We start from the raw sequence: 13,604 nt of genomic DNA on the forward strand, positions 1-13,604 counted from the left end.
ATACCACTCTGCCACTGGTGTGGTACACTGGTTCTTGGCTGCCAAATTAAACATACTGCACCATTTCTTGCTCCCACAAAGAGCAACTGAGATGGTCTGACTTGAGAATATCACCATTCAGCACTAGAGAAATATATAAATCCAAAAAAATCCAAATCCTAGTTTCCCTTCCCATATATGACACTTTAGGTAACTAGTGTACAGAGGAAAAAAACAGATGGAATCTATCTGAACTTTCATAAGTCATCCAATACTGACTCACACAAACATTTCCATGTTGTCTTAACTTTCTTATCTTATATTGCTGATATAACATGGATCATATGACACTTAACAGGTAGAAATTAATTGTCGAGTAAACTTCAAGAGGGCAAACGGGCTAGTCTCCTATGTCTATTCTAGTGTTATTTAAAATCTTTATAAAATGATAAAAAAATACTTGGGTTTGGTTTTTTTTATTTGTTTTTGTTTTTGTTTTTGTTTTTGTTTTTCAGAGAGAGAGGACACACATGAGTGAGGGGCAGAGAGAGAGAAGGAAAGAGAGAGAGAGAATCCCATAAGGGGCACAGAGAGAGAGAAAGAGAGGGAGGGAGAGGAAAAGAGGGAAGAAGGGCTCACCCAAAGCAGGGATCATGCTCACCCAAAGCCAGGTCTGGAGCGCACCTGATGTGGGACTTGAACTAACGAACTGTGAGATCATGACCTGAGCCAAAGTCAGATGCTTACCTAACTGAGCCACCCAGGTGCTCAGAATACTGGTTTGTTTTGTTTTGTTTTGTTTTGTTTTTTAATGTGGGCAGATGTAACAGCTGGGTGGACTTGTTCTTATCTAGATATAAGAGATAAAATTTAAGATACCTCTATTTGATTAGAGAAAATGGCTCATTTGAACACAGATTGACATCTAACAGAGAAAACTGCAAAGGAATACAAATACAAAATAAAAACACTACCAGAAAAACACCTGGTTGGAGGGAGAGGCAAAGAGACATTAGTTGTTCTGAATTCTCCAAAGATAATATAAGACTGTATCAAATGAACTCTACCAACTGCCTAGTAATCCTTCCCTGACCACGGTAATAGGTAAACATTCTGTTGGACCTCTAGAACATACTCTAAAAGCTCAGGGTTCTGATTCTGGGGTTCAGCAATCCAGAATTCTACTTCCTAGCCCTAGAACTGCAGAAGACAGTGTGGCCAGTAGACCACTAGCAAGGAGATCCCAGTCCTGCCTTAAACGGTCTCCAGCCAGGATTTAATGAGGCATGAATTTGCATGGCATAGATTTTTTCTGTAAGTAGTTAATTAAACTCTTGAAAAAGTGATCATAAACAGAGCTGATAAACTCAACCCAAATTAGAACATTAACTAATCAAAGCAATAAGCTTCACCTCAAAAGTACAAACCAAAAAGCTTGTAATGCCCATCTCCTCACATATAATCACACACGCACACACACACACACACACACACACACACACACACACACACTCATACACACACACATTAGTTAATTACTAAACTCTAGTCCTAAATTTCAATCTGGTTAAATAAGGTGGAGTGGGACTTGAAAACTGAAAATGTGAATGTAAGAGAATCCAGATGTCAGTCCAATTCGCACTGGAAGGTGTGGAGAGACCCGTGCCGACCTCTGCTTCCATAAGTGAATCCACTTCACAAGTCAAGTTAACATCTTGTTGTCTAGTTTTTATATCCATATACGTAATAAATTAATAGCTCTCTGCCTTTGCTTGGAATTCTCAAAGTAAAATTGCGTCTACATGCATTTTTTGCTCCTTAGAATACACTAGGTTTCCCAAAACCGTAATAACACACTAGAAATGAAAGCAATATTTCAGGTGATATATTTCATAGCACTTGGTCCTTAGCCCTCCCACACACACAAATACACCATGTCTTAGGAAACCATATAGAAAATAGGCAGTCTACTTTTTAATACCATTTTGTTCTGGGTTACAAAAAATACATGTAAAATATTTTAAAATTACCAAAAAAAAAAAAAAAACACCAAAAAGGAAAAAAATGTATATATATATATGTACATAATATATATACATATACACATATGTGTGTGTGTGTGTGTGTGTATATATATATATATATATATATACATATATATATATATATATATGTATATATATATATATATATAATCTCCTTGGTCAGAGAGATAAACCCTATTAACATTTTTGTGTCTTTTTTTCCTAGTCATTTTAGGAAATGTGTAAACATATAATTTCTAGAAAAAAATGTATATCATTTAGTAGTCTACTTTTTCACTAAGGGATGCATACTAAACATTTTTCCATGGCATCAAATATTCTGCAAAGTTATTTTGAGTGACTGGATAAATTCTATTAGATTCCTTACTGTTCAGATGAAAGTAAAAAACTTAAATTAACCATTCTCTAATATTGAGTCTTCTGATTGTTTCTAATTTTTCAATACCTGTCCTTAGAGGCAAGCCATTGCATACATTTATTAACATGATTTTTCTTGAACAAATTACTAGATGTAGAATTTAGGACAAAGAGTGTGAACAAATTTAAAACATTGATACATGTCAGACAAATGCCTTACAGATAAGTTGTACAAGTACAATCTGCCATAAATATATGAAAATGTCCCAAAGTGTGGTGAATTTCACTAATGTCCTTAACAGCTTATTTTCTCTTTGACAACTAAAAAAACAGACATGAATTAAAATTTAATTTTTTATTGCTAGTGAGATTAAGCCTGTATTAATTTGCTGATTGTCCATTTGTATTTCTTCTCTATTAACAGAGAAGTTAATTATTTATTCATGATCTTAACCTTTTTTCTATTAGAGTGTTTGTCTCTTTATTTGGTTGGTAAGAATGCAGTATATTTTAGGGATATGCACCTTTTAGCTGACAAAGACTATACACATTTCCCCCAGTTGTCTTTCAACTTTCCTCATAGTTTTGATATTTAGAAATGTTGGAGGGTTTTTGTGGCCAAATCTATCCATCTTCTGTCATATTTTTAAATTATTTTTATAAAGTCCTTCTTTGCCTTATAACATCACTTATTATATTTACGAACTTCTGCCATTGCATCTACTGATTTGTGTTTTGCTTTTGTTTTTAGCTCTCATATTTAATACATCTGAAACTTATTTCGCCATGGCAAAAGGAAAGGCCCCTCTAATCCAGACTAAATGATTATCCATGAGTCCCAACTTACCCCACTGGTACCACATACATTCACTACCTTATTTATACAGCACTACATTTGGGCTATAACTTAAGCATAATGATTAAGAGGTTGAGTTTTAGGCTCAAGACGGAACTGATTTGGATTCACCCTTCCTACCTCCTATGACCTCTGGCCAGTTACCCAACCTTCTTAAGCTTCAATTTTCTCACCTGAAAACCACTTAGCATAAGACCCTGCACATATTAAGTGCTCATAAATATTAGTCATTAGCAATATTTTCAATAAGTTCTCAGAATGACCACCCAAATTCTACATCTGCATCCGATTTTTTGTCACCACAACATCCAAGAATTGTATGGACAATTTCCCCAATGGCCTAAAGCTTAGTGAGGTAGCCTTCCTCACTTCAACCACGCCATGTAGAGCCAAATGACAATTCAAGGGGCACCAGAGTCACTATGTTTCTCCACAAAGTTCCTGGCCTCCCTTTCTCCCCCTGCCTCTTAGTATAAGCCACCACAGGCCAGCGGAAGGGCAAGAGGGGTCCACAGGTCAATACCACTGCTTCCCCCACCTACAAAACACAGACTCTGCTCCAGCCTCCTCCCTGACTGGGAGAAGCCCACTCACTTTACTCTATGGCTTAAAGTATTTACTTTTCCTTAAGGAAGAACCGGTGTCATTACATTTGGAGGCCTGGATAGTTTAGAACTCAGGAGAAAAGAGAACTCAGGGAGAGAACTCCAAGGCAAGACACTCAGAGTTTTCAATGGTTGTGCAATTAATTCAGTAACCTGCCCCAATCTCAGATGATCTCTAAAGACTGAAAAAACACCACCTGGCTAAAAAGCCAAGCAGTTAAATCTGAGACATAAATCATGTCTTGGTTACAAAGTTCTCCACCTCTCTCTTAAATCATTACATTCACTCCAATATTTCCTTAGCACAGAGGTGGGAGGCAGTTTGATATACAGCGGAAAGAACACAGTATTTGGAGTCAGATAGAGTTGAGTTTGGGGAATCCCAATTCCAACATTCATCAGCTATGTGAACTTGGAAAAGAGAATGGGTTTACTCATCTGAAAAATGGAGACAAAGCTTCTAACTTTACAGATTTATGGTAGGGATTAAATCCTACCCGACGTAGGAGATATTAACAAATGGTAGGACTTGTTACCTATAATCATTGGCACTTCAGTGTATATACTGTCTTCTCCATATTCTCTCAGTTAAGGACCTAGGGATTTGAGAGCTAGAAGGGAGATAGATCCAGTCGTCTAACTCTTCATTCTACACAGAGGAATTGAGACCCACCAAAGAGTTCAAAAGACATTTCTAAGACATGTGACCAGATACCCGCCAAACCCCATCACCTGTCTTTTAGTCTAGTTCAGTTCAGCATTTATTTTAGCATCTACTATATGTTGTGTGATGGAGAGTAAAATGAAGAATAAGACAGAGCCTACACCCTTGGGCAGCTCAAATTTCAGTTCCCCTCTGGGTGTACACTCTCCCTCTTTAGACCATAAACTCCTCAACTAAGAAGACTGTGTCTGCCACCACCTTCTAGCACCCCACAGGAGCCAAAGTCCTGTGGTGCATACAATTGGTACCGAACACATTTTGAAGAAAAGAACTAAGAAGCATCTTTATTGTTTCGTATCAGGTATGCTCCAGATGGAGAAAATCATTTTCCCAAGTAAGCCAGGGTCCACAGTACAACTTGCCTTGTCCTCTAGGGCACCATTCTCTCCTTAGCCTCAGTCCAGCACCACAATAGTGACAGTAAAAGAATCTGACCCCAGAGCTTCCAGGTTTCTCATCACACCATCTCTTCTAATAATCTAGGAAAATGCAGAAGATAATGTAGGGCAGTCCACTCTCTGAGTAAAACAGGCAAGAGCCTTTTGAATGGATCCCCCGCTCTGGGTACAAGTGGTATGAGGGCTCATCATTAAGTTCTTCACTTCGTTATCTCTTCTTGCTGAGCCTTCACTGTTCCATCACTATTCTCCATCAGCTCTTCGATTTTACGTCTAGACCTTTGCTTTGAATGTCTCCGTGTTGCTGCACTATCAATTAGTCGCTGCAATTAATTCTCTAGAAGCCAGGCTTTCCTGGCCAAGTACCCAGGAGTCAAAGGGACTCCTTCATCTTGGGAGATGGTGCCCATGACTGCCTGACTCTCCCAGTAGGCATCAAGGAAATTGCAAGCCACTTCCAACTTGCTTACTCTCTGTGTGCATATTCCTGTCTTCTTCCTCTGGCGAGAGCTGAGAGAGCCAGGCAGTGAGGTCTCAGTGCCTCTGAAGAGGATCTACCTCTGCACATAGCCATAATTTGATGCCTCTCTCTGGGATACATATAGGGAGTTATTGAGCCAAGAGTTTATTATCGAGCTTAGCATGAATACACAGTGCAGAGAGCTGAGTGCAAAACCAAATGTTCCAAGTGTTCCTAATTCCATGTGTTTTGAAGTGCCTGAAGCAGGAATTTTATGGAAGAGGGAGAAAGACTCTTCCCTGGTGGTAAATTAAGGATACATCTCTTTAGCTTTGGATCACGATCAGGCCCTTAGCAGTGAACTAATCCCATTCTCTCTTTATTTTCTAATTGCATTCTTACCAACAAGGCTGAACCTTGTTTTCATAGTATGGTAAGCCTTGCTAAAAAGCTTCTCTGTTCTGAGGCTCCCTCTAAAACATGTCTTCACTTCCAAGGGTAATGAACTCTTTTATAATAAACGCCTTGCTTTAATGCACACTCTCTTTGGTTTCCAGGAACTGCCTTATAATTACACAGCTCAGTATTGCATGTCAGAGGTTTGCTTCACCTTTAATATTTTATGAAGAAATTCAGATTTTGACAGTAAAAATATTTAACCCAGAGGACCCGGAGCTCAGACTATTATTTTGTAAAGTAGCCATCTAGCTGCACACTTGTGCATCGCTGCTTTCCCCAGTGCATACTCACACTCTTTGGTTCTCTCTGAGCAGACCCAACCACATGCTGTCCAGATGGAAACCTGGCTGTATCATTACATTATATTGAAATAACCCAATACCACCTGTTTCTGTTGGGGCTCCTGCCAACATTTTCCCATAAAACATTTATTTTGCTAATATTTTAGTTGGTCACCACAGAAGGACACTTGAAGTTAAAGATTTACCATGTGTTGCAGCCACTCGGAGCCAAGAGAGGCAAAAAAATAAAAATAAAAACAAAACCCCTTTGAAACCAGACAGCTGAGTTGGAGAAGAGCAAATGTCTATCCATTGTTTCCATCGGTGGATGCTTCACCTGGCATGATGTAATCATGGGCACCGGGATTTCAAAACAAGGTTTTCTTGGCGATCTTCACAAAATGAGTTATTTTCGTGTGTCTGGTGCTCACCTTTGGGTTGTAAAAATATTTTCAGCTTTGTAAGGAGACTTTTCTTCTTCTTGGCAAATCTACCCCGTCCAAGATGGTGCATGTGTAAATAAGTTTATGAGGATAGGAAGTGGATTAGATTAATTTGACATATAGAAACATAAGGTGTATATTATTTTCATTCCATCAAGAACAGGATCGGGGATTGGTGTTACATATTAGGAACTGACCCTGAACATGATGTTCAAAGTCATTAAACGCTCTTGGAAGCAGAAGCAATGACTTTATCTTTGGGGCTGAACATCCTCAGTTGGAATCCCTTGGTAAGTAGATATACTGCAACCTTAATACAATTGGACAGCATTTTGTTTTTCTGTCTTCTGTAACTACATAACTGTTTGTCATAAAATAGATAATTAAAGCTTAACTGGCTCTAAGATTGGGAGACCACTGAAAGAGTTTACCAAGGGCGTCACTTGGAACTGTCTGCATCTAGTTGCACCTTTAGAAGAAGACCTTTATCATCTACCTCCTGTGTCGTTGCCTCTGAACCCAGCTTCCCTGCTGATTTTAGCTTACACCAGCATTACTGACTTAATTTTCTCTTGTACACTGAACCTCTTCTCCAAAATGAAGCCCAGAGGACTAACAAAAACACACAAAGAGATTAATGGAGTTTGGCACATATGCTTAACTTCTCCAATCTTCTGGTTTTCACAGTGCCTGGAATGTTCATGAGATTTTCCCAGAATTCTGATTCACTGCAAAGCGGTATTCCTTTCTATCACTGTAATTGGTGATTCAATTATAAAGGTTAACTGCATAGCCTTTGCCCCTCTTTCTCCCCAGTTAATTAGGAGGCTGTGTCTTCCCTTGCGCCTCTTCTAGACTGATGACTAAAAATCAGAGGGGAAAAAAAAAGGAGTGAGCCTGGAGCCTCACTCATGTAACGTGTCCATTTTTCAGCTCAAGGAGCTCCTTTACACCAAAATGCCCACTTTGCATTGTAAAAGTAATTTATATTTTAGATATTTGTTTTAAAAGTCAACTTGTAACCTGTAATGGCTATAGATATAGATTAAGAACCACAAGTAAAGCAATGTACCTCTCTTGACAGCTCCCATTCATGTTCACATGTCCTCCCTGAAGACAGATAATCATATAATTAAGCGATCCATTTTTCAGCATATATGTGCTGCACAAAAGACAGTAATACAATGAATCCTGGTGTGTTCAAAGTAGAAAATACTGAATAATCACCTTTTTTTATGAAAGCACTTGACCTTTAAATTGATATTTTCCCCCAACAAATTATAATTATTGTTCAAAGAGGTGTTGAATACAGCACAGATAATCCAAAGGTGGCCCATCTGTTACTCACTGTTACAGTCTGTCAAATCACAGCTTTAGCTGACTGCCATAAAAAGTACAGAAAGAGTCACTTTTGGCTTTCTGTCAATACCAACCTTAATTTTTTTGTTCCTTTTCTAAGATTATAAATCTAAATTCTTAAGACCCACATGAATTCATAAATACCAAATACCACTTGTGAATTTGCATCTTTGTACTTGGAGAATCTCAACATTCTGGATGGCATTAAGCAGGACAAGTGGTAACTCAGCCTTGAATGTTGAGTCTGCTCTCAAAACAGAAAATTTTCTCTTGAGTTGTCAGACTTAGCCCATAAAAATAGAAGATGTCCAGCTAAATTTCAATTTCAGAAGTATAAGAATGTCCCATACAGAAATGTATTCATTATCTATCTAAAATTCAAACTCAGCTGGGCATCCTGCATTTTATCTGACTGCTCTGCATCTGAGCACTCAGTCTCTCATTCTGATTTGCTCTAGGTATCTCTTTTTTTCCCTTTTCTAAAGAGGGAAACATCAAAAATGGACAGCTACAGCTTCCAATACACATAGGTCGCTGATGGCTGAAAATGAGGAGTGCTAAGAAGTCAATATCCAACATCCTTTATGTTGTTGATTTTTATTAGTTACTGATTGGACCGTCTCCCTTCTCTGATTAAACAACTCTCTTAATCACTGCCTCAATCCCTGGAATCCTTTATCAAGAGCAAGGACAATTCTGTCCAGTCTAAGCAAAGAAAAATGTGAACCTTATGCTAATATTCAAAAGCTTCTGTTTACCCTGCCAGCATCTGTTGGGGTGTGTGCATTGTGTGGATTCATCATTAGAAATGCTCAAGGTGACACAATGGTTTCGGATGCAGTCAGCTCGGTTCTGTTTGAGCACTGGATAGGCGCCCTGCCCTTCCCCCAAAGGGTCCTCCCTGCACTCCAAGCTCAGACCTGGACCCAGGGGAAAGGCTAGAGCAGCCAAAGTGGGCAGAGGGCTGTAAGCCCCAAGGCGACAACCCCCATGGCAAGGCTGCCAGGCCAGAGGAGCATCCTGGCCCAGCAACAGCAGAAACCTCTTCACCACTAGCCATCCCCACCTTTCCACTGTTGGGAAAGAAAATTTTCCTGGGTCCCCACTTCATTTCCGCTTCCCTCGTGTCATAAAGTGGCCACCACAGACTCAATATGAAATAATAATACTTCCTCAAAAAAAAAAAAAAGCAAACCTAAGAATCCATATTAAAGCAGAAAACAGAGGAGAATGAAAACATTTTTTTTCTTTATTGAACTGTTGCACTGATGAGAATCAATAGTAATTTTAAGTGTTTTCATTTCACATTTAAAATGTTTTATATTTGTAAGTTTGGAGTTAAAAGGGCAAGTTCACTTACCTCATTTTATATCATAGCAATCTACTGCTAAAAGAAGCATAAGAGCACTTGCAACAATCTCTAAAAGGCATGGAACAGTTTTCCTCGCCAAATAGTTCTCCAAGTGTGGTCCCCAACCAGCAGCAGCAGCATCACAGGGTCTTTTCAGAAACAGAAATTCCCACCCCCATCCAGACCTGCTGAACCAGAACCTTTGTTATAACAAGGCTTCCAGGTGATTCCCATGCACTATGGTTCAAGAACCACTGCCCTGGTCTATGAGATACTGCCAGGGTAGACTGAGTATCTCCTGGCTATCTGACCCAAACAGTGGCACTTTCAAGCACTTTTATGGAGTGTTGTAGAGTGTTTGTAGAGTGTTTATCTCTTTCTGCCAATATGAGATTGGCACTTCAGATTTCTGTGCCAGACTTAAAAACAGATTAAGACACTGGTTTGTCCTTTTAAGAAGATGATCTCCATTTGTTACTTTGTACCTGCTCCCCATGAAACACACACACACACACACACACACACACACACACACACACACACACACAATTGCCTCTGCCCATTTCAAGGTATCTCCTCCTGCCCCCCTTTTGGTATATCCTACACTCCCTCTCCACAGCCTCTTCTCTTTAACTTTAACCTTCAGCCTGTATCACCTCAGTCTCCACATTCACCCATCCCCCATTTCCCCTCTTCAGCCTCCATCTTTTCTTCAGTTTCCAAAGCTCCTTTCTCATTTACAGCCTTACCCTATGCACCATCTTTCACCCAATACCCTGTATCAATCTTAGAAACTCTATATTCTAGCTCCCACTCTTACCCTGTGCCCCCTTCTCTCCCATGTAAGCACTATCTCCTTTCCCCACAGGTTAGCCAGACTCATCATATCTGGCTGCTCATCCCCAGCTTCCACTGATTTCCTGATGGCTCTTGTTCTCAGCCCCAGGCCTTATGGGGTCACCAGTCCCAGACTCACTCCTCTTTCCCTAGCTCTGGAATCACCTGTCTTTGGCCTCTATTTCTGCTGTGACAGAATTTTTTTCTCTGATGTTACAGTCTTCCCCTACTTTCATACTCAACTCTTTTTATGATCTATCCATTGTTTTCCTTTTAAAATATATTTAAGTAAATAAGAGAGTTGATTTTGAGGGAAGTAACCGTCCAGGTGGGATGAGGATAAATCACAAATTGTGGAGGTGGTAACAGAACAGATGATGGTGTAAAATCCTGGTGTAGCAGGCGGGAAGGGCACTGCAAGAAGCCAGAAATGTTAAAAATCAGAAAAGAAAAGATCCAGGGGTAGAGATAAGCCATGTGGCTCCAGATCACGGAAGGCATATCAGTATGGGAAGAGTGAAGAGCCAGCTCAGGTAAAACAAAAATTTTGAACCGGTAAGAATCTAATGAAATCCAAAGACAGCCTTCCTGGGACAAAAGAAAAAAAAAATAACCAGACAAACATTTAATTTCAGACACTAGGAAAAACCCACAAAGCCCAATGGTGGATGAGGTCCAGAGACCCCAGTTGAACAAATATGATACGTTTAGAAAGAAAGGTTTGAGTGCCAGTCAAAAAGGATCAATGCCAGAAAAATGTGCAAGAACTTGAGCTTCACCTGAATTCAAGTTAGATCTTTGGAGGGGTGGTGTGTGTTTTAGGATACCCAGCTTTGTTTACTTTCTTTAACACAAATTATGTCTAACTTTCAGTATGACTTTGTAAAATCTGTGTTTTGATTTCAGAAACTCTGGGCCAGTGATGTTGGCTTAATGCCAGAAAGACCAGGCACTAACATATTTTGAATATGATGTCACAGACAAAGTACAGGAAATGATTATCACCGGGCAGATAAAAGGAAAATATCTTAAAAGAGAATATAAACTTCTTAACCTACTCTAGAGGCATCACGGTGAAAATTTCTGTGCACCAGAGAAAGAAAACTCGGTAATGTGTGTAAGGAGTGCTTTGCATATGTGTGAGGTTAGAGAAAAAGCCACACCTGGATTGCAAATGTATTGGCTCCATCTATGAGTGTTCTTCTACCAATCCTGAAACAAGAAAATTATTATTTTTGTGTTTCCAGCGTGATAGTGTCAGTTAACATGTATTCAGATGTTGCTATATGCCAATGCCACATGCATCAGCCCATTTAATCCTCTCTGTTACCTTATGAAGCAGAGGAAGCTCAAAGAGCTTAAGCAAAGAGTTGGTTAAATCCCTCTCCTAGAACCCAAAGGTGGTGTGGGCTATAAACTAAGATTAAATCATACAGCCTGAACCCAGAGATCAAGTTCTTTTTTTTTTTTTAATTTTTTTTAATGTTTATTATTATTTTTTAGAGGCGAGTGGGGGAGGGGCAGAGAGAGAGGGAAACACAGAATCCGAAGCAGGCTCCAGGCTCTGAGCTGTTGGCACAAGCCCAATGCTGGGCTCGAACCCATGAACCGTGAGATCATGACCTGAGCCAAAGTCGGATGCTTAATCGACTTGAGCCATCCAGGCGCCCCTCAGAGATCCAGTTCTTTAATACCATCCCAGATCCAGCAATGGTTCTCTCTCCCAAAGACCAATGTGGCTCAAAATGTAAATTCCCTAGTCAGACTGTTTTCCAACCAGACCCACAAACCATAATTGGATTATGCATTTAGAATCTGAGAAACAGGAAAGTGCAAATGGTCGAAATAATGAGCACTCATTAAACTCCTTGGAAAGAACAACATAGTCTTTCAAGGCAGTTCCTACAAGCAAGTTTTGTTTGAAGACAAAAATTAAAAAGTTGGGCAGGGCATCAAGGACGTGATCATCAGTTCTAGATCTTGGTTGTTTTCTCCCAATACCCACTTCTCCACTTGTTTTCCCAGAGAATATGTAGGTGCTCACTTATTAAAAATAAACTTGCATGCCAGTCCACCCCAGAGTAAGATCAAATGGCTATCATGGGAGTGATATGAAAATGGAGTCATTTCCGTGAAATTCCCAGGAGTGCTTTTTTGCTTTTAAGAGCAATGAAATCACTTTATGCTGGTAATTTATTATTTCCACCAGTTACTCAAATATTTGTCTACACGATGAAAAATTAGTTCTTACTCAAACATGTTTCTGCTTTTAAAGCAAAAGCATTCTAAATATTCAATGAAGCTGGGATTCTAGCAAAGGATCCACAAAGAGATAAATTAAAGACACATGCTTTCTTTCTCCTTAGATAAGCAAACTCAAAAAAAAATTAATAAAAATTAAAAAGCTATACCTCTCTTCAATAGACATTAAATTTTACAGACTGGACTAGATGCCTGGCCTCAGGGAAGGAGCATGATTTCATCTGAACACCACTTGTTTGCCCACTGCGCTGAGTTTCCATGTTAATTAGGTTCAACTGCTCCTGAAAAGGGTGGGTTCAAGCTAGTCTCTGTTCTGTTCCTGGTATTCATAGCCTCAAACAATAACTGTATGAAGACATGAACTTTTCAAAATGTAGATCGTGGCTGGTGTTACCGGAAAAAAATATAGTTTGTGGTTCAATAGTTATGCTGCAGATTTTTCTATCACAACAATAATAGTTACCATGTTTAGGGGTGCCTGGGTGGCTCATTGGCTAAGTATCTGACTTTGGCTCAGGTCATGATCTCGCCATCCATGGGTTTATGCACCGCATTGAGCTCTGTGCTGACAGCTCAGAGCCTGGAGCCTGCTTCGGATTCTGTGTCTCACTCTCTCTCTGCCCCTCCCCCGCCACACACACACAAATAAATAAACAATTAAAAAAATAGTTACCGTATTTATGTGGAATAGTTCCCTCTCCAACAAAGGCATAGATGTGTCATCCAATGGAAAGGAAAGGGAAATGGGAAGGGACAGTAGGGTACTTAAGAAGAAGAAATGACCATTTACTAGACACTTCCTGACCTACTGTGGGCAACAAAATGAATGCAGGAGACCCAATTACTGCACCTAGGAGTGTAACTTCTCCCTTCTAGAACTTCTGTGCACTTGATAAAAGTAGACAGGTATGACTGAGATTGAACAGCTTTTCCTCCTGGAAAACAGGACCAATTATACTCTTTTAAAAAATACCTCTTACTAAGCTAAATATTCCCACACTACTCCCAGCAAGCAGTCCTCTGGGAGGCAAAATTAGATAGAAGCAAGAAGAGTTATATAACTTACTCAAAACTGAGGGAGGATCAGGGAAAATGGGAAAATACTCAAAGAAATAAACTGTGTAAATAAACACAAATAATTCATCTAAGACAATAATTCAGCCTCTGAAACCTCACTTGAAGCCTGGA

General features: G+C 39.5%; 1 protein-coding gene and 1 long non-coding RNA gene across 19 annotated transcripts in view; one reads left to right on the plus strand and one right to left on the minus strand.

The window, feature by feature from the left end:
• LOC102969177 (E3 ubiquitin-protein ligase RNF113A-like) overlaps positions 1-13,604 on the minus strand; it is a 504,616-nt gene that overhangs the window by 297,755 nt on the left and 193,257 nt on the right. For 3 of the 17 annotated variants that reach the window (XM_042981574.1, XM_042981579.1, XM_042981578.1), the window contains one exon: positions 7,680-7,769. The exons of the other annotated variants lie outside the window; for them this stretch is intronic. The gene's annotated coding sequence lies outside the window, so the exon portion shown is untranslated. The remainder of the gene's footprint in view (positions 1-7,679; positions 7,770-13,604) is intronic. 17 annotated transcript variants of the gene reach the window in all.
• Positions 1,188-12,828, plus strand: LOC122237344. 2 transcript variants are annotated; one of them, XR_006215778.1, is made up of 4 exons: positions 1,188-1,293; positions 6,766-6,897; positions 11,061-11,262; positions 12,579-12,828. It is a non-coding gene; the product is annotated as an uncharacterized LOC122237344 (long non-coding RNA). The 2 variants fall into 2 exon arrangements; XR_006215779.1 differs by having other exon boundaries at positions 12,595-12,827.

Source organism: Panthera tigris, chromosome A3 (genome assembly GCF_018350195.1).
Source record: "Panthera tigris isolate Pti1 chromosome A3, P.tigris_Pti1_mat1.1, whole genome shotgun sequence".
NCBI lineage: Eukaryota > Metazoa > Chordata > Mammalia > Carnivora > Felidae > Panthera > Panthera tigris.